General features: G+C 43.7%; 1 protein-coding gene across 3 annotated transcripts in view; it reads left to right on the forward strand.

Moving 5' to 3' along the window:
• The first annotated feature begins 1,992 nt into the window (after positions 1-1,992).
• APC (APC regulator of Wnt signaling pathway) overlaps positions 1,993-20,829 on the forward strand; it is a 113,337-nt gene continuing 94,500 nt past the window's right edge. For 2 of the 3 annotated variants that reach the window (XM_075020998.1, XM_075021001.1), the window contains exon 1: positions 1,993-2,365. The gene's annotated coding sequence lies outside the window, so the exon portion shown is untranslated. Of the gene's footprint in view, positions 2,366-3,346; positions 3,435-20,829 lie in introns of all 3 variants that reach the window. The other variant, XM_075020999.1, reaches the window with a different exon arrangement.

Raw genomic sequence — 20,829 nt, forward strand, 5'->3', positions numbered from 1 at the left:
CTCATAAATTGGGTTCAAGAAATTTTGAAGGTTACTCTCTTTTATGAAGAGGAAGGTTACTGTGTGTACCACAGAGACATTTAAAATTGTTTTTATTTAGACTGTCATACAGCTAGACATTCTTTGATTTAATCCAAACTCCTTAGAATATTAAATTATTATGATTCTCATCTTTTAGCTTTTAGGCAATATGCCAGGGAAACTAAAGGTGGCTGAATTTACAAAAATACTACCAAGAACCATTGTCTTTCAAAAAGCCATAATCAGTGTGATACATCATATAATTATGTAAAATACACCACTTGGAACAGCTAATATTAGTTCACCTCACCCATTTGCATTATATTGGTCAAACCTGTATCAGCTTGTATTTAGCTATTCGTGATCACGGTTTGTAGGATACAGTTTTATGGCCCTTGAAATGGATTAGGGGATAATCAGGACACAGCAATGACAGAAATCACAACTAAAAATTTTATTCAAATTCCGGGAAAATTTCATTACTAAAATAAGCAGTACAAACAACATCAAAACAAAATGCATAGACTCAGCTATTTATCAGTATGTGCCAGCTTTCCTAAGTATCTGTTTAACACTCACAAACACTTGCAGTTTGACAGCAGCTTGTGACAGACTCTAGTATGATCTCTGTCCAAGAGGAGCAAGAGAGAGCTTGGCAAGACAATTCCTTTGATACTAACAAGGGGGCAGAACCTGTCTAGGCCCAAATGAGGAGAACAGAAAGCTGTAAAACACTGCGCTGCAGGTCAAATCTAAGGAGGAAATGAAGAGGACTAAAAAATGATTTGAAGAGCGCCTTGCAAAGGATGCTCAAACTGGTAGTAAAAAGGCCTTTATATACATCAAAAGGAAGAAGGTAGTTAGGAAACTGGTGAGATTGCTTAACGACAAAAGTCTAGAAGGGGTATGGGGGGAGTGTGTGTCAATGATGGCAAAGCTAGCACAGAGAAGCTCAAAGCGTTGTCTGCCCTCGACTGCAGCTGGGGGTGCTGGGGATTCATAACCCCACACCGGCTTCACACTGGGGAGGCTGGAAGAACTGTATCAACCTGAAGTAACTTTACAGGAAGTATGAGCCCAAACTGGGAAGTGAAATACTGGGTGTATAAGCCTGTCACCTGGAAGTGGAGAATGTCACCTGAACCAGGTGACATTCAGCTAAAAGTGATGAAGGACTTCATCTATGAAACTCCATAACTACTGGTTGTGGTGTACAACCCATCCTTACAGCTGGGGCCTGGCCACCAAAGCATCTCTGCCATCCCAGGGCATGCCAGAGCCCACCTTGAGAAGGAGAGACCGGAGACACTGACCTCTCTCGCTGTGAGGCTGAACCATTTATGTTAAAAGCTCACCGAGCACATGGACAAACATGCGCTGACAGGGAAGAACGTATCTTCTGTGAAGGGAAACTGCCTGGCTGACTGCTGGGTGAGGGTCCCAATAAACACATAGAGAAAGGAAGGGGGCACGTCCCACCTTTCCCTTCAGCTTCCAGAGTTGGCTGCCCGTGGGCACGCAGCTTTCTGCCAGGGCGAGTGGCGTTTCTGGCCTGTCTCTCCGACACCTGACAGCACGCTACTCTCCGCAGCCGAGCCAGGCCACCCCTCTACAGGGGAGTACCTCTGTTCTGCTGCAACCACTCGAGCACTGCTTCGGGCTCTCGCCTTCCGGCGACTTCGCCCTGCCAGCGCAACGCCGCCCCGCTCCAGGCCTCCGTTCGACGCCGGCGCGAAGCCACGGAGGCGGCAGGCGGCCCGGGAGGCGGCAGGCGGCCTGGGAGGCGGCGGGGGACCGGGACCCGCCGCCCCGCCCCCGCCGGGCCCTGCCCCCGCGGCAGGTGTGCGCCACCGAGAGGGGTGCGGGGGAGCTCCCGCCTTCGCGCATGCGCGCCGCCCCGGCGGCCCGGATTTCCTCGACTGCGCCTGCGCGCTCTCCTCTCCCCTCGGGCAAGATGGCGGCGGGGCGATAGGTCACGGGAAGCCAGTGAGGCGGGCGTTTGGGGGGGCCGGGCTGGCGGGGAGAGGGCCCCGGCGTCGCGGCTGAGGCGCGCCCGAGGGAGGCGGCTGCCGGGCAGGGTCTGGGCCCGCGCAGGAGCTGGGGAGGAGGCTGGGCTGTCCCGGAGCCCTCCGCGGGGATATGAAGAGCTGGGGAGACGGGGCAGAGGCCGGCCCTCGCCGGTGAGGAGGCGGAGCGGCTGTCCCCGTATGCGCGCCCGCCGGCTGCCCCTTCGCCCGCCCCGGGGAGGAGGCGCAGCTCGCGGGTCCGCGCCGGTGGCGGCAGCGGCGGGAGGCGTCGGAGGAGTCGCCGCGGCGCTGCCGGGCGGGGAGAGGAAGGCGGACAGGTGAGTGCCCCTCGGCCGAAGCGCCGGCCCCGGTGGACCCTGCCCGCTTCACCGGGCCCTTCTCGGGCAGCCCCCGCTAGCGGCAGCCCCGGGCGGGTTTGAACCAGGATTCCGGCTGTCTCAGGATTCCGTCTGGCTCGGGCTTGTGTGCGCTTCTCCTTGAAGGCGCCCGCCCCTGCCCCTCGTCCCCGGCGGTGGGTCGCCGCCCCGGCACAGGGCTGAGTCCCGTAGCTGCAGCCCCCCAGGCAGAAGGAGCCAGATCTCGTGGGTGTTACTCAAAGCCAGTAGTGGCTTGCTTGCTTTTTTTTTTTTTTTTTTTTGGTGTGTGTGGTAGTATAATGCCATTTGACTTCATTTAGTGATTTTGTTCTTCAAAATCTGCCTTGAAGTATTCAGATATTAGGTAGCTAAAATACTACTGGAATATGAAGGCAATAGGGTTAAGGCCCAGTGACTAGGTCTTAGGAAGAGCTCAGCTGCTGTCTTGTATGAAAAGATATTTAAAGTCCTTGACCTGCAAAAACCTTCCTCTAACTGTTAGATGAGTCTAACTTCAAAACTCGGTATTAGCCAGACTTATTTCTTCTGTTATGTGTCCTCTCTGACCTCTTGTAATGAGGGGTGGATCTGTACAGGTGTCTGTGACTACAGCCTCAGTTTCTGAAGTCATTCTAGCCTTAGCTGTCATTCAGGGCTTCAGAAGTGATTGAGTGTGAAGTAAAATAGTTCAGATTTCTGTAAATGTTGGCTTCATTGTGTGACTGCAGAGTAATGGAGAAGTGAAGATACAAGTGTACTAAACTATACAATGGACTTGTTTGTTGTTGCCTTGGCCCCCTTCATAATAAACAATAGGATGGTAGTGACCTGTAAAACTGGAAAGACAAGCCTTTTGATAACGCTGTCATAGAAACTTTTAACTTTCCAAAAAATAAAATAAGGTTCTGCAGAAACTGTTTTCATGTACTTGCTTCTACCAAGTACTGATTGAACAAGGGAGATTTTTCTACGGACCAGTGGAGAAACACAGATTTGAATGCTTTCCTTCAGGAGAACTGCTAACATTTTGGTAAGTTAAGCCTATGGCAAGAGTTAAGTAACATTAAGTCACTAATTGAAATGCAGAGAAACTGAACCTTTTTCCTATTCAGGTGCTGTAGCCTTATATTTTTAAACTGTGTTTGAAAAAAATGGAATGCCAGATGGATTCAACCAATCCTAAGCACTCAAGAAACATTACTTTTAAAGTGAATGTCATGAGATCATTGTTATGCTTCAGCTTCAACTTCCTTTATGCGTATTTTTTCCTTTAGTTACGATGAAGACTATTTATAGAATAGTTCTTTCCAGTGAGAAAGATCTTGCAAGTACTTGCTCTCCTTGGATGCTTTAGGTTTCAAAAAAAAAAAAAATTTACTTGGTAGAAGGTGTTTATACTTAGGGGTAAAAAGGAAAAAAAACCCAAAACTGTGGAAATCCAAATGGTGATATAGTTGATGAAATATTTTATTTCTAAATAATGCAATAGGAAACAGTATTGAGCGTAAGAACATGTCTTACCATGTGTCTTATTTCCATGCAATGTAATCCATGCTCAAGTATGTTGTCCTGGCTTTGGCTGGGATAGAGTTAACTTTCTTTCTAGTAGCTGGTATAGTGTTATTTTTTGCATTCAGTATGAGAAGAATGTTGATAACACATGGATGTTTTCAGTTGTTTCTAACTAGTGTTTAGACTAAGTCAAGGATTTTTCAGCTTCTCATCCCCAGCCAGCAAGAAGGCTGGAGGGGCACAAGAAGTTGGGAGGGGACACAGCCAGGACGGCTGACCCAAACTAGCCAAAGGGGTACTCCATACTGTGTGACATCATGCCCAGTATATAAACTGGTGGGGGGATGGCCTGTGGGGGGATGGCCTGGGAGGGTGATCGCTGCTCGGGAACTAACTGGGCATCAGTCAGTGAGTGGCAAGCAATTGCATTGTGCACCACTTGTTTTATATATTCCAATCCTTTTATTAGTATTGCCATTTTAATGTTGTTATTATTATCATTATTAGTTTCTTCATTTCTGTTCTATTAAAGTGCTCTTATCTCAACCCATGAGTTTTACTCCCCCCCATTTCTCTCCCCCATCCTTTTGGGTTGGGGGGGAAGTGAGTGAGCAGCTTTGTGGTGCTTAGTTGCTGGCTGGGGTTAAACCATGACATGTCAAGTTTTGATACCTAGGCATCTGTTGCAGCAAATGTTCGTCAAGTAACTAACATTATAACTACAGTTTCTTTAAAATGTTCAATGAATACCATCAGCAATGTGCTGTGCCAATGTATGCACAAAGTTTTTGATACTCTGTTTTGGTCTGTATTAGTGCTAAACAAATAGTTGGCCCCAGTGAATACCTGCATTTTGTATTTATATGTGTTGTGTGTGTGTGTATATATATTTACTTTCAGTAAAGACTTCTAGATTATTTCTAGAATCTTCTTGTATCTAGATAATCTCTAGAGTAAGGGATTTATATCCCTTTATGATTGTATTTAAAACTAAATAGCATAGTTAACAATTAAACTTCCTTAATCCTGTAATGATCAAGAAAGAAGATTTTGATTTGGCTGTCTTTATTTTGGCTAGACTGAAAATTTGTTCTTTTCTTTAGTTGGGATTGTTTTATAGTAGTTAACTTGTTTGTTCAATCAGCTCAGTAACAATAAACAGAATCATTCACACAGGTATTTTTATATGCTTTTGGAAATATTTTATGGTAGCAAGTTGTTCTGAAATATCATGAATGGCAAGTGAAAGTTTAGCACTGATTTAGGATAATGTGCATCTTGCTTCCACTTTCAAACTATGCCGTAGAAGTTGTTTCATAGCATTATACAATAGAAATCCATTAATTCTCTGGTCTTCTCTCACACTATCTGAAACTCAGGGTAAGAATCCTTTTTTTTGTTGTACGTCAACACAACAGTAGAAAGCAATGCTTCTTTTTCTTTTCTTTGTATCAAGGTACCATGTTTTCACAGTATCATTTATAGTAACTTGTAGGATAGTGATGGAATAAGCAGTGGTTTAATGGACTGGAATTATGTAGGTAGCCAGCTTGGCAAACAAAACATACACTGCTAACTTTTCATCTTTTAATGGCAGTATCAGTATTACAAATGTTAAAAGAAAAAAATGTATCAAGATTATTTTATGAGCTTAGCTTTCAATGAAGTCTACATTGTAAGTTTAAAAATGCAGTATGACTGTACTAAATGAATATATATGGACTCACCTGGGAGGTAGTTGTAACTGATCTTTAAATGGATCTTTTAGTCATTTTCTGTTCATGTTCATACTATTTTCATTATCCATTTATTTCCAGTATGAGTGAAGCAAAACCACTTCTACTGTATAGTCTTAGCTTTGAGTCCTTCAGATTCACATATATAACTTCTAACGTTTTGATATTTAATAACCCACACTGTTGGGATTTTGATCCTAAATTAACTTGAATCATGGCTACAAGTATGACTTTGTTAAAACAGTGTTAAAAGAACCTGTGATAGTGATTTCAATGCCAAGTAGTGCTGTGCTGTTGTAGAACTTGGGTTGTATGATTGCCATTCGGTTTTAGTTGAAAGTTTGCATCATGTTGCATCAGTTGTAGCTGGGCGATAAAGGTACTACACAGTAACCATTTGCTCAAAGTATCAGAGGTCTATATTCAGCAGGGGTGCTATGTTTCAGTGACAGTTATGGGAGAGGTAGGTAGTTGGCAAAAAGGTTAAAAAGAATAATACGTGTTTGGTTTTGTTATCTCCATGTGCTGCTATAGCAGTACCTCTGATACTGCTTGCTGGTCATGGTCACAAGGCTAGTATATGCTAATTTGAATTGACTGCCAAAGACTAATTGGGTTCCATGAGTATGTTCATTTGTGTCTTTGTTAGAGGATGATGGCTTTAATGTTAGTCATCACAAGTGGAAATCAGAAATTTTAAAAACATAAATGCTTTCTGAGATCAGAGAGAATTCATTATGCCATTACTTCCATGTGGATTTTCAGAAGGTGAGAAATAAAGTTCAGTAGACAAGAGTATCTTTCAAATTAGTAAATACAGTTGTATTAGAGCACAAGTAGTTTGATTTCTCAATTGAAATGGTAAATTAAGACCTTGAGTTTAAGGATCAATAGCATTTTGATTTGTCTTTTATAAGCATAGTGTTATTCTTCAGGGGTGCATTTTAACCGCAAATTGATAGAATAGTAACCTCTAATGGAAGCAGAGACCTTACTCACGTAGACTTTACAGTTCAAAATAGAAAGAACTTAGGCTTGTGTGAGATAGTATAGTGATGCTTCTTTTAATGCTGTAGTTTTTTTGAAGAGATGAACTTTTTCTTATCCTGTAATAGAACTCTGGCAACACAGTAACGCATCACTTAAGGCTTAGCTTTTCATACATAGATTAAATACTTTGAAAATTGTGTATTTTTTTTGTGGAAGTTGGATATCAATAAAAAGCTTTCTTATTTGTGCAGTTACTGGTATGAGTGTTGGTTGCTTTAAATAGATTCTGAAAAGTGCTGAGTTTCACAAAACTGAATTTGGCTGTTAGTAGATTGGCCTTTTTGTAGTAACTGGCATGTGGAGGGAACTGGAAGGAAACTAGGACTTCTCATTGTTGTGTAACAAGAGTGCAAAGAAATCATGAAAGCATAAATTGTGTGAGTTGGCTTTCCCTTTATTAATGCAAAAAGGTTCTCGGGATCACATGAGCTTTTTCTCCTCTCTGAAACCCCTGCTATGGAGATCTCACATTGCTGCTGTTCTTTCATTTAAAGGGCTTCAGCTAAGAATCTCTTTAGAACTAAGCAATAATTTTTCTTGTAGGGTTAAAAAATCCAATAAACAAACAATTTTATACAGAAATTTAGTTATATTGCTCAAACATGCCTACTTTGTCTCACTGTCCTTTCACTTTGTCGTGGTTTAACCCCAGCCAGCAATTAAGCACCACGAAGCTGCTCACTCACTTCCCCCCCAACCCAAAAGGATGGGGGAGAGAAATGGGGGGGAGTAAAACTCATGGGTTGAGATAAGAGCACTTTATTATCATTATTAGTTTCTTCATTTCTATTCTATTAATAACAATATTAAAATGGCAATACTAATAAAAGGATTGGAATATACAAAACAAGTGGTGCACAATGCAATTGCTCGCCACTCACTGACTGATGCCCAGTTAGTTCCCGAGCAGCGATCACCCTCCCAGGCTATCCCCCCACAGGCCATCCCCCCGCCAGTTTATATACTGGGCATGATGTCACACAGTATGGAGTACCCCTTTGGCCAGTTTGGGTCAGCCGTCCTGGCTGTGTCCCCTCCCAACTTCTTGTGCCCCTCCAGCCTTCTTGCTGGCTGGGGATGAGAAGCTGAAAAATCCTTGACTTAGTCTAAACACTAGTTAGAAACAACTGAAAACATCCATGTGTTATCAACATTCTTCTCATACTGAATGCAAAAAATAACACTATACCAGCTACTAGAAAGAAAATTAACTCTACCTGAACTGAAACCAGGACAACTTTAAGCTAATTGAGTCACATATTGAGTTTTATGGCTTGGTTGTGCTTTGCTGCTATTTCTTTGAATAAGATTCCCACTTTTTTTTTATATACTAGAAATTGAAATTCATTTGATCAATAAGAAGCGTTCCCCTCAATCCCCCTCTGGCTTTCTTTTTTACAGACTCTACTGGAGTTTGTGTTCGGATTGCAAACTCCCTGTTTAGTTAGTGGGGTGACTTCTGACTCAGGCCTGTCAGCCTGGCCTTGGTGCTGGGGAATGTTATGGAGTGGAACACCTTGAGTGCCATCATGCGGTGTGTACAGGACAACCAGGTGATCAGGCCCAGTCACTGTGGGTTTATGAAAGGCAGGTTCTGCTTGACTAACCTGATATCCGTCTATGACAACATGACCTGCGTCCTAGGTGAGGCGAAAGGCTGTGGATGTTGTCTACCTAGACTTCAGTAAAGCTCTTGATGCTGTTTACCATAGCGTTCTCCTGGAGAAACTGGCTGCTCATGGCTTGGACAGGTGTACTCTTTGCTGGGTAAAAAAACTGGCTGGATGGCTAAGCCCAAAGAGTTGTGGTGAATGAACTTAAATCCAGTTGGTGGCCAGTCACAAGTGGTGTTCCCCGGGGCTCAGTATTGGGGCCAGTTCTTTTTAATATCTTTATCAATGACCTGGATGAGGGGATTGGTTGCACCCTCAGTAAGTTTGCAGATGACACTGAAGTGGGCAGGAGTGTTGATCTGCTTGTGGGTAGGAAGGCTCTAGAGAGGGATCTGGACAGGCTGGATCGATGGGCCAAGGCCAGTTGTATGAGTTTCAACAAGGTTAAGTGCTGGGTCCTGCACTGGGGTCACAACAACCCCATGCAATGCTACAGGCTTGGGGAAGAGTGTCTGGAAAGCTGCCTGGCGGAAAAAGAGCTGGGGCTGTTGATCAGCAGCTGACTGAATATGAGCTGGCAGTGTGTCCAGGTGGCCAGAAAGGCCAATAACATCCTAGCTTGTATCAGAAATAGTGTGACCAGCAGGACTAGGGAAGTGATTGTCCCCCATACTCGGCCCTGGTGTGACTGCATCTTGAATACTGTCTTCTGCTGTGGGCCCCTCACTACAAGAAAGTCACTGAGGTGCTGAAGCGTGTCCAAAGGAGAGCAACGAAGCTGATGAGGGGTCTAGTAGAGCACAAGTCTTATGAGGAGTGACTGAGGGAACTGGGGTCATTTAGCCTGGAGAAAAGGAGGCTGAGTAGAGAGCAATAAGGTGTCCCCAAGTACCTGAAAGGAGGTGGTAGCAAGGTGCATGTCAGTCTCTTTTCCCAAGTAAAAAGTGATAGCACAAGAGGAAACAGCCCCAAGCTGAACTAGGGGAGGTTTAGGTTGGATATTAGGAAAAATTTCTTCACCAAAAGGATTCTCAAGCATTAGAACTGGCTGCCCAGGCAAGTGGTTGAGTCACCATCCCTGGAGGTATTTAAAAGATGGGTAGATGTGGCACTTAGGGACATGGTTTAGTGCTGGACCTGGCAATGTTAGGTTTACTGTTGGACTTGATGATCTTAAAGGTCTTTTCCAACCTAAATGATTCTATGATTCTAATAAAATTATTTGAATGTCTGAATAAGTATGTCAGGATAGAACTTACAGCTGTCACTGTATATGCAGAAGTGGATTCCTGCTGCTTATTTTGGTTTGTCTCCTGATGTGTGATTTGTTTGTGTTTTGGGTTTCTTCTTGTGTTTGGGGGATTTTTTTTGTTATACAGCAGTATTTTTCTTACCTTTCCATATTCCCCCAAATCAGTTAAGTATTAGTGTGAATAAAAATGTAGACTGAGGATGTGGTTAGATAAATAAGAAATGAGGTTCCAACATGGTGGTGAAAATCAGAAGTACTGTAATATTAAAGGTATCCCTATGGCTTTAGTGGAAATTATGCTCCAGATTGTCTTTGCAAGACTTTTTTTGACAAAAATCCTGTGAGCATCTTTGGTCACAGACTTTATATTCAGGTATATACAGCAAAACAGATCTGAATCCATGTTGCTACTTGGGTTATCCTTGGAGAAATAGAGTAATCTTCAGAGTGACAGGAGCAAAGTGTTACTACATCAGAATTATTACATGGAGTTTGTCTAACCTAGTAGTTTTATGTAATGTGGCTTTGTGTTGTAATCGTTTCCTAGAAATTGAGGGGTGTTACTAAAAACAAAGAAATATGGCATGTAGTGTGCAGAGATTTTTGTTGTTGTGAAGAGTGTTTCTTGTTTGGGGGTTTTATAATTAATCGTTTTTCATAACTAGTCTTTGTAATAAATATGTGGCCTCTGCTGGGACAGAGTTGATAGGGTTCATTCTTCCCTACAATTCAATCATTATAATGATGATTCTCCAGTTTGTTACAGGTAGCTCTTACTGCACTGTGGGTGTAAAGTTCTTGCTTACAATGTCTCACCTTGCAGCTGATCTCTGTTCTCAGAAGTGATTGATTTGCCAAGCTTGTGAAGTTTGTAATGTTGCTTTTTGTGCCAATTGTGCTTGGATTTGAAGGAGAATATAAGAAAAGGTGTTGAAGGTAGAAGAGTAGTTAAATGTTGTAATTAAGAGAAACAAAGGAGTGTGCTGCAGAGCAAGTTAAAATTGAGGTCAGTATATAGCTGTACCTGTATTTCAGTGCTTTTGTTTGGGGGGAGGAGCAGGAGAAGGTTTAGTTATTCCTATATTGGAATTTAGTAGTTCAGAGATTAGAGTCTTTCAGTTCCTGATTTTTCTAGAAGTGTTATTTCAGACCTGGTAACAGTACTGTCCTGGAATGTAGTAACTCTAGGAATAAGCTTTTCATGAGGCTCTGCTGTAAGATTTTGAGCAGATGCATTCATGTTCTACAAGAAGCAGTCATGCTACTTGTTATCCTAATAGATGCTTTAATGGTCAAGGTTTCTTCTAATAGTGTGATAGAGTAACAGCTTTTATTTTTATTTGAATGATAATGGAAGCAGTGAAACATTCAATTATCATTGATAATTTAAACATTTAAAATGTTTCTGTATTTTTAAAAAAATCCTGGAGTAGAAAATGCCTAATTTATCTTTGATTTATTTTAATAATGCAATCCATTCCTTGCTGTCTTGAACCATCTGAAAAGAGTATGTTGGAAAGTGCAACAGGTTTTTTGTGTGGGTTTGGTTTTTTTTAACTGCATGAAATTGTCACTTCAGTCACAACAGTTACCTCCATTGCTTTGTGTATGTATAGCATCCTTTGGAATAGGCTAAGATTCATTAAACTGTGAAACAAGACATTTCTTTTGAAAATGGAGCAAAATAGTTTCATTAAACAAGTTCATAATCTTACTAAGTTGTATTTTGTATGTACAGTATCTGAATAAAAATACTGAGATCCTCAGCTATTCCTCTTGGATGCAGGTCATAGTAGTCCTGTCTTTGTAGATCTAAATTCAGATGTCAGTCTTGCAAAGAACTTCAACTTTGCCTCAAATTGCTGACATCTTAGTGTAATACTGCTGTTGTCCCAAAAGTGGGGTCATTTACCTGGTGTGCGAAAGGCCAACGTGCACACAGAGCAGAGGTATTTTATTCCAATTCATGTTTGCGCAAAGATGGGAGCTAGGTGGTAATCCACAAAGCTAGCACACCTTATACCTGAACAGGCAAGCAATTTATACAGTTTAGTTTTACATATTTAGTTTCCAAAGTTCTTCCCCCAAACTCTTATTGGTAGTTGCTTATCTGCCACAGTTTCTATTGGGCTGAAGTTTTCCCCACTTCAGATTAAAGGTACAGTGTTCTTTTATTCTACAGCGCGTGCTCAGGGAGGGGTGGGGTGGGTAAGACTTTTTGGTCTTGAATTGAGTCGGTGGTCATGACCTCCCCCTGCTGCCTTTACCTTCCTCCAGTTACTGAAGATCTTTGCTGACTTCATGCCTATTAGCAAAGTTGAAGACCTTTGCTGACTTCATGCCTATTAGCAATTATGCAATTTTCAGTACCACCTGGGGTAGGATGCTCCCTTCTTACCAGTCTTTTAGTTCTTCTTCGGGGGCACAGTTGTTAGCAAGGCATGCATAGTTTGTACAGAGGGCATCCTGTTTCACAAGACCATTGTGGCCTTTTTAAGGTGGCTTAAGTACATAATTTTCCCCCTTTGAGACTGAGATCTCTTCATTTGAGTCTCATAAGTCTCACTACTTTGTTTTATCGTCATTATATATGCTCTAGTTGTGGCTTGTAAAACCAGTCTCTTGATACAACTTAAAACAACACAAAGTACGATTGTAAAAATTACAACAGTGATCAAAGTTTTAATTAGGTTTGCCAATCATCTAGTAAGGGAGAATCCTATTCCGTGTAATATTTTATTTAACCACCCTATTTCAATTGTTGTTCAGAACTTTTTTCTAGGTCTAAAGTTAATACTCCTCCATTTAAAGGATTGTCTGCCAACTCAGGTGGAGGGAGACAAGCGTTTACGCTGCTAACATTCTGGATTCGCCTAAAGGACTGGATAAGCTGTAAAACCAAATTCTCTTGACCTAGAGCTTGTACCAAATAGCATATTATAATAATCAGCTTCTTCATTCTCACAAAGTTCAACGATCTCTGATTAGCTGAAATTTAAGTTTCCCAGTCTGTGTGGCTCTCCACTTTTCTTAATCTGGTTCTGGTGCTCTTTTCACTTGCATGTAAGGAATCCAGAAGTCAATTCCTTCCACTTTGACTACAGTATAGGTTTTAAATAAGAGTGGAAGGTCCTTTCCTTTAGAGGTTCATCTTTCCAGGTCCATATGTAAATGATGTCCCCTGGTTGGAACGGATTAACTGGTATATCCAACAGGAGAGAGAACTTATGATTTACATACCTGTGCATTGAAGATAAAGTCTGTGAAAGAGGAATCAAATGTTCTTTAACATCAGCCTGCCCTTTTATATGCATTTGGTCTCCTTTGTTGTTCAAAAAAATTCATGGGATATGCTTTCCCATCCACAATCTCAAAAGGACTTAATTTCTCTTTGACCATAGGAGTTACTTGAATTCATAAAAGAGCTAAAGGTAAAATTTCTGTCCATTTAAGGTGTGTTTCTTCACAGAGTTTAGCAAGTTGTTTAAGAGTTTGATTCATTCTTTCTACCTTTCCACTTGATTGTGGCCTCCAAGGGGTGTGTAATTACCACTTAATCTGTAAAAACTTAGAAATCCCTTGCACCACTTCTGCAATAAAATGAGGCACGTTATCAGAGGAGATTCTTTCTGAAATACCAAATTGGAGTATTATTTCCTTCAGTAAGATTCTAATTGGCTCTCTAGCTGTGTTGGTACAGCAAAGGAAAGCCTCTGGCCAACCAGGAAAGGTATCTATCAAGACCAATAAATATTTATATTGGTTACACCTAGGTTGTAAAAAAAAAAAAAAAAAAAATCTGAAAAATCAATTTGTTGGTATTCCCTAGGAGTTATTCCTTGTTTCACAATTCCTTTTATAACCTTTTTCCCAATTTTTGGATTATTAGCACAGCAGATGGGGCAATCTTTTACTACCATGTCTGCTACCCTTTGAATTTTTGGTCCAAAAAGATTTCTTTTTGCAGTTATTGTCAGTGCATCTGCTCCTGTATGTGTCTCCTGATGTAATCTCTTGAGCAAAGTTTCTATCATTCTTTCAGGAATCAATAATTGCTTTAGTGGTGTTATCCACCAATCTTGTTCATTTTTGGAGCAGTCTATTTGTTCTGCTAACTGATCTTCCTTCTCAGTATATTTTGGTGATGGTAATTCTAAACAAGGCCCTGGTATTAAAGCTCCTTCAAATTTTGGCTCCTTTAGGGCTGCCTTTTTTGCAAGACAATTAGTCTTCCGGTTTTCCTTTTATAATTTCACTATTTCCCCTTTGGGCTTTACAGTGCATTAGTGCAACCTTCTTTGGTAGGAGAACCGCTTGCAGCAGTCTCAAAATTTCGGTCCCATATTTTGAGTTCCTTGTGAGTTTAACAGTCCTCTTTCCTTCCACATTGTCCCATGTGCATGTACCACCCCCAATGCATATTTAGAATCTGGGTATGTATTAACTCTTTTTCCATTACTTAATTCCAGAACTTGGGTCAGTGCTATTCCTTTTGAGTGGAAGTGTTGCTAGGCAGTGCCTTAGTTTCTAGTGGTTGGGCATTTGTTACCACTGCATATCCAGCTGTGGTAGGTTGACCCTGGCTAGGTGCCAGGTGTCCACTAAAGCTGCTCTATCACTCCATGTCCTCAGCTGCACAGGGGAGAGAAAATATAACACAAGTCTCATGGGTCAAGATAAGGACAGTTTAATAAACTGAAAGCAAAGGAAAACAAAAGATTTTACTCTCTACTTCCCATCAGCAGGCAATGTCTGGCCACTTCCTGGGAAGCAGGGCTTCAGTACTCATAGCACTTGCTCCAGAAGACAAATGTAAAATAACCAATGCCCGCCCTTCCATCTCCCTCTACTTAACTTTTGTAGCTGAGCTGATGTCATATGGTATGGAATATCCATTTGGTCAGTTTGGGTCAGCTGTCCTGGCTATGTCCTCTCCCAAGATCTTGCCCAGCCCTGGCCTGCTGGTGAGGGGAGGGAGGGTGGAAATGTTGGAGGGACAGCCTTGATGCTGTGCAAGCACTGCTCAGTGGCAGCCAAAACACTGGTGTGTTAATCAACACCTTTCTAGCTACTAATACAGAGCACAGCACTAGAGGGCTGCTATGGGGAGAATTAAATTCATCTCAGCCAGACCCAATACAATCTTCACCCCTTATTCTGTACCATTTGTGTTATGCTTAGGTCCCACATAATTTAATACATATGTATCTTCTAACTCTTCCATTGTGTTTAATTCTCATTACTGAAATCCTTCCTTACCAACACTTAACAACTGAAACTACATACTTAAACCACCTTTATACCTAACATACAGATTTATATGTTCTTGTTAAATACTATCCCCTGTCCTTTAGCAGATAGATATTCCATGGGCTTCTTCCACTCCTCTAGATGTTCATATACAGGCTATGACTTGGCCCCCATCTGTCAAGATGAGTGGTCAAGACAGGAGAAGCAGTATGTTCAGTTGTTGGGCACCAACACTGGCTTGGCTGGGGTCACTGTTACACTTGTCTGGTTCCTTGCTAATTTCACTCTTCTGTGGTTCAGGTCATTCCCGCTACATTACTTCCTACAACATACAACTTGCATCACAGATTATTTTTCCCCCAAGGTTAAATGTCCTTGAGGCACACAGCAGGTCTCCCCATCCTCCTGCGTTACCCACCAAGTACACCCAGGTCCTTGAGCAAAGACAATCCCATGGATGGGTTTGCCTTTTCCCATGAGAGGAGCAATCCACACTGCCTTCCCCAGCCACTTCCCCATGTGCACTACGGGGACCTTATCTCCTCCCACAGTATGTAGGGGTTTTGTTTGGGCAGGACCAGGATGGTTATCAGATCCTCTGCTGTTAACTAGCCAAGTGGCTTCTGTATCCCAGTGCTTCCATGCCCCATTGTCCAGTGCTCTCAACATTGTCTTTAACAGTCCATTATATCTCTCAACCCTTCCAGATGCTTGTGGGTGACAGGGGATGTGATACACCCACTCAGTGCCATGTCTCTTTGCCCAGGAGTTTATTTCAGAAATGAGTCCTATTGATTCAGTTCTTTCTAGGGTACCATATTCCCACAGACTTTGCTTTTCAAGGCCTAAGATGGTGTTCCAGACAGTGGCATGGTTTACAGGATATGTTTCTAGCCAACCAGTAGTTGCTTCCACCATGGTGAGTATGTAGCGCTTGCCTTGGCATGTTTGAGGCAGTGGTCCAAGGTAGTCAATTTGCCAGGCCTCTCCATATTGAAAACCCAGCCACTGCCCTCTGTTCCAGGGAGACCTTACTCTTGTGGCTTGCTTGATTGCAGTACATGTTTCACATTCATGAGTGACCTGTGTGATAGCCTCCATGGTCAGGTCCACCCCTTGATCACGAGCCCATCTATATGTTGCATCTCTCCCTAGATGTTCCAATGTTTTGTGGGCCCATTGAGCTACAAGTAGCTCACCCTTATGCTCCCAGTCCAGGTCCACCTGAGCTACTTCAATTTTGGCAGCTGTGTCTACCTCTTCATTGTTTCATTGTTCTTCAGTGGCATGGCTTTTGGGCATGTGAGTGTCTACATGACATACCTTTAGAGCCATGTGTTCTACCTGGGCAGCAATGTCCTGCCACAATGCAGCAGCCCAGATGGGTTTACCCCTGTGCTGCCAATTGGTCATCTTCTACTGCTGTAGCCACCCCCATAGGGCATTAGCCACCATCCAGGAGTCAGTATAGAGAGAGTACTGGCCACTTTCTTCATTCTGCAATATCTAGGGCTAGTTGGATGGCTTTCACTTCTGCAAACTGACTTGACTCACCTTCTCCTTCAGTGGCCTCAATGATGTGTCATGTGGGACTCCACACAGCACCTTTGCACTTCCGATGGTTTCCTACCAGAAGACAGTATCCATCAGTAAACAAAGCATAATGCCTTTCATCTTCTGATAACTCATTATATGGTGGTACCTTTTGGGCACAAGCCACCTCCTCAGGCAGTGCTCCAAAATCTCTGCCTTCTGGCCAGTCCATGATCTCTTCCAGGATTCCTGGGCAGTTGGATTTCCCCAGCTGAGCTTGTTGGGTGATCAACGCTATCGACTTATTCCTTGTAGCGCTGATTGCATGATGTGTAGAGGGGGTGTTTCCTTTGAACATCCAGTGCAGTACGGGCAATTGTGATGCCACGAGGAGATATGCTTCTGAACCAACAACTTCTGAAGTGGCTTGAGTCTGCTGATATGCTGCTAGTATCTCTTTTTCAATCAGGGTGTAGTGGGCTTCTGATCATCCATACCCCTGGCTCCAAAACCCTGGTGGTCAACCTTAGGTTTCTCCTGGTGTTTTCTGCCAGAGGCTCCAGGTTGAGACCATGCTCCCCAGCTGCAGTGTAGGTTACATTTTGTACATCTGGTCCTGTCTGGACAGGCCCAAGAGCTACCGCACGAGCTCTTTCCTGTCTGATATGCTCAAAGTCTTGTTGTTGCTCAGGGCCCCACTCAAAATAGTTCTTTTGAGTTACTCAACAGAGGGCTCACAAACTGACTATAGCCTGCAATATGCATTCTCCAGAACCCTACAAGGCCTAGGAAAGTTTGTGTTTCCTTCTTGTTAACTTGTGGAGACATAGTTGCTATCTTGTTGACCACATCCATAGGCACATGATGGTGTCCTTCCTGCCATTTTATTTCCCAAGAACTGAATCTCCTGTGCAGATCCCTTGATCTTGCTTTTCTCTATGGTGAAACCAGCTTTCAGAAGAATCTGTATTACTCTTTTTCCCTTCTCAAACACTTCTTCTGCCTTGTTGCCCCACACGATGATGTCATCTATGTATTGTAGATGTTCAGGGGCATCACCCTGTTCCAGGGTAGTTTGGATTAGTCCGTGACAAATGGTAGGGCTGTGCTTCTACCCCTGCGGCAGTTGATTCCCGGTGTATTGGACACCTCTCCATGTGAAAGCAAACTGTGGCCTGCGCTCTGCTGCCAAGGGAATTGAGAAAAGTGCATTGGTAATGTCAGCTGTAGCATACCACTTTCATGCCTTCGATGCCAGTTGATATTGGAGCTCTAACGTGACTGGTACAGCAGCACTCGGTGGTAGTGTCACTTTGTTCAGGCTGCGATAGTCTACTGTTAACCTCCACCCTCCCATCAGACTTCTGCACTGGCCATATGAGACTATTAAAATGTGAGTGAGTCTTGCTGATGACTCCTTGGCTCTCCAGTTGATGAGTCAGCTCATGGGTGGGAGCCAGGGAGTCTCGGTTTGTGCAATATTGCCGCTGGTGCACTGTCCTGGTAGCGGTTGGCACCTGCTGTTCTTCAGCTCACAGCAATCCCACAATGAAGGGATCTTCCGAGAGGCCAGGCAGGGGAGATAGCTGTTTGATCTTCTTTATGTTCACAGTGGCTACACCAAAAGCCCATTGGTGCCCCTTTGGGTCCTTGAAGTACCCTCTCCTGAGGTAGTCTATGCCAAGGATACAAGTGGCTTCTGGGCTGGTCACAATGGGGTGCTTTTCCCACTTGTGCCCTGTTAAGCTCACCTCAGCCTCCAATACAGACAATTCTTGGCATCCCTGTGTCCCCCCAGAGATCCAGATGGGTTCTGTACCCTGATGGTACCAGCGTACACTGTGCACCAGTGTCTATCAAAGCCTTATACTTCTGTGGGTCTGATGTGTCAGGCCATCACATCCACACAGTTTGGTATATCTGGTCATCCCTTTACTCCTCCTGGCTGAAAGCAGGGACCCTCTACTGCTATTCCTTGTCAGACTATTGACTGTCTGACCCTTGCAATGCCAGACCAGAAGTCCCCTCACCAGAATCAAGGGAGGTGGTTTCAGTTGTTCTATGCCTGGAAGATCACTGATTGCTTTCTTGGGTCTCTAAAGCAACACGCTGCCAGACGCCTTCTTGGGTGACCCCTTCTTAACAGCTGTCTTCCTTCTCGGTTCACGTACGCGGGCTTCCAGCTTAAAGGTGGGTTCACCATCCCACTTCATCATGTCCTTCCCTTGGTCACGCAGGAAGAACCAGAGTGTACTACATGGCATACACCTGGGGCTCCCTTTCCCTCTGATCAGGACAGGAGAGGACTGATTTCTTGGAGCATTCCTAACAGCCAAGGCGCTGTCCCATAGGGATGAGGAGATACAGAGATTTTCTTCAAAGTTTTGGAGCCAGGATGACACTCTCTCCACAGTTGGTGTATCCATATCTGGGCAATACATCGCTGCCAAGCTGTTAGAATATGACGATGGAGCACCTTGAATCACCTTCCTCCACGTGGCTCATGTGCACAGGACATCCTCTGGATCTTTGGAGACCTCATCATCATCTAGATCACTGTAGATGACTTGCAGCACTGCTAACTTTCTCAGGTACTGGATGCCTTCCTCTGCAGTAGTCCACTTTCCTGAGGAGTTCACAAGATCTTCCTTGAATGTACCCTCACACTTGAGAGGAGCTATTTCCAGAGACTGCAAATTGCTGTCTCTTCTTCCAATTCCTCTCTGAATTTCCCAGTTTCTAGCAAGGGATCCCAGCTGTCAGGCTTCCTTACCTTTCAGTTGCTGACTGTCAGCCCTGTTATCCCAGCATCAGAGCAGCCAGGCAGCAAGCCGCTCACCTGACTGGCGGCTGTAATCTTTCCACATGTCTTGAAGTTCTGATGAGGTCAGGGACTGGGTAGTTTCTGCTTCCTGTCTAAGTTCTCTCACTTCTTCCTCCAATTTCTTTATCAAAGGACCAGTTTCTAGATCAAACCTTTCCTCTTCTTCTTCTTCTTCTTCTTCCCTTACTAATTGATGATATGGACCCATTGATCTCCTTGTCCACTGTTTCTTTTTCACTACTGGGCCAATTACTGTAGTTGTTGTTTGGGTCCCTATATCAAGCGTGGTGTCCCCAGGTGCAGTTTGGGTCCCTGCCTCAACCATAGTCCTCTTGAGAGTGCTGAACTGTGGCTGGATAAGCACAGGCCAGGCCCCAGTACAGTGCGAGAAGCTGCTTGTTTTCATTGGGGTGGGCAAGGCATGCCTCTATCAGGTGGCGTGTCAGTTTGCCAGGGTTGCTTGCCTGTTAAGGTGTAAAGTCCCAGGTTATGGGACATGATAACTGTCCTAGGAATCTGCCCAAATTCTTCCATACACCCTACCACCCAGGGACTGGCCGCTTGAGGGCACATTTCAGTATTGCCTCACCCAAAAGTTGTCTTCTCTTATATCAGGATGAGACCAGATTGCACAAAACCCATAATATACCACCAGTATTAATTAGTAATATTGAACAGCTCACATAAGGATGAACAAGGACCTCAGGAGCCTGCATAATAAAACCATCCACATCAATCTCAGGTAGGGAGAGGGAGGTGTATTCCCTCATCTCCTCCACAAGATAGCTCCCTCAGCACAGCCATCAGTGCCAGGGCAAAGCACATAGCCATTGTTTGTTTTGGCACATTCCCAAGTTCCTTTATCCTCCCCACAAAATAGCTCCCCCAGCACAGTAAGGCCATCAATGCTAGGACAAAGCATGTAACTATTGCTTGTATTAAAACTTCCCAAGCTCGGCAAAATAGAGATAAGGAAAGCAGCCAACAAACTCTGTGACCCACACAAGAGCTTGCCACTTAATAACTACTATAGCTATAGCACACTTAATGCAAAACTGCCATTGTTGGGTCCCTGTTTAGGTGCCAAAAAGGACTGTGGTAGGTTGACCCTGGCTGGGTGCCAGGTGCCTACCAAAGCTGCTCTATCACTTCCCCTCCTCAACTGGACAGGGGAGAGAGAATGTAGCAAAAGGTTCATGGGTCAAGATAAGGACAGTTTAATAAACTGAAAGCAAAGGTTGCATGTGAAAGCAAAGGAAAACAAAAGATTTTACTCTCTACTTCCCGTCAGCAGGTGATGTCTGGCCACTTCCTGGGAAGCAGGGCTTCAGTACTCGTAGTGGTTGCTCCAGAAGACAAATGTAAAATAACCAATGCTCGCCCTTCCATCTCCCTCTACTTAACTTTTATAGCTGAGCTGATGTCATATGGTATGGAATATCCATTTGGTCAGTTTGGGTCAGCTGTCCTGGCTATGTCCTCTCCCAAGATCTTGCCCAGCCCTGGCCTGCTGGTGAGGGGAGGGAGGGTGGAAATGTTGGAGGGACAGCCTTGATGCTGTGCAAGCACTGCTCAGCGGCAGCCAAAACACTGGTGTGTTAAATCAACACCTTTCTAGCTACTAATACAGAGTACAGCACTAGAGGGCTGCTATG

This window comes from Buteo buteo, chromosome Z (genome assembly GCF_964188355.1).
Source record: "Buteo buteo chromosome Z, bButBut1.hap1.1, whole genome shotgun sequence".
In the NCBI taxonomy this organism is placed as follows: domain Eukaryota; kingdom Metazoa; phylum Chordata; class Aves; order Accipitriformes; family Accipitridae; genus Buteo; species Buteo buteo.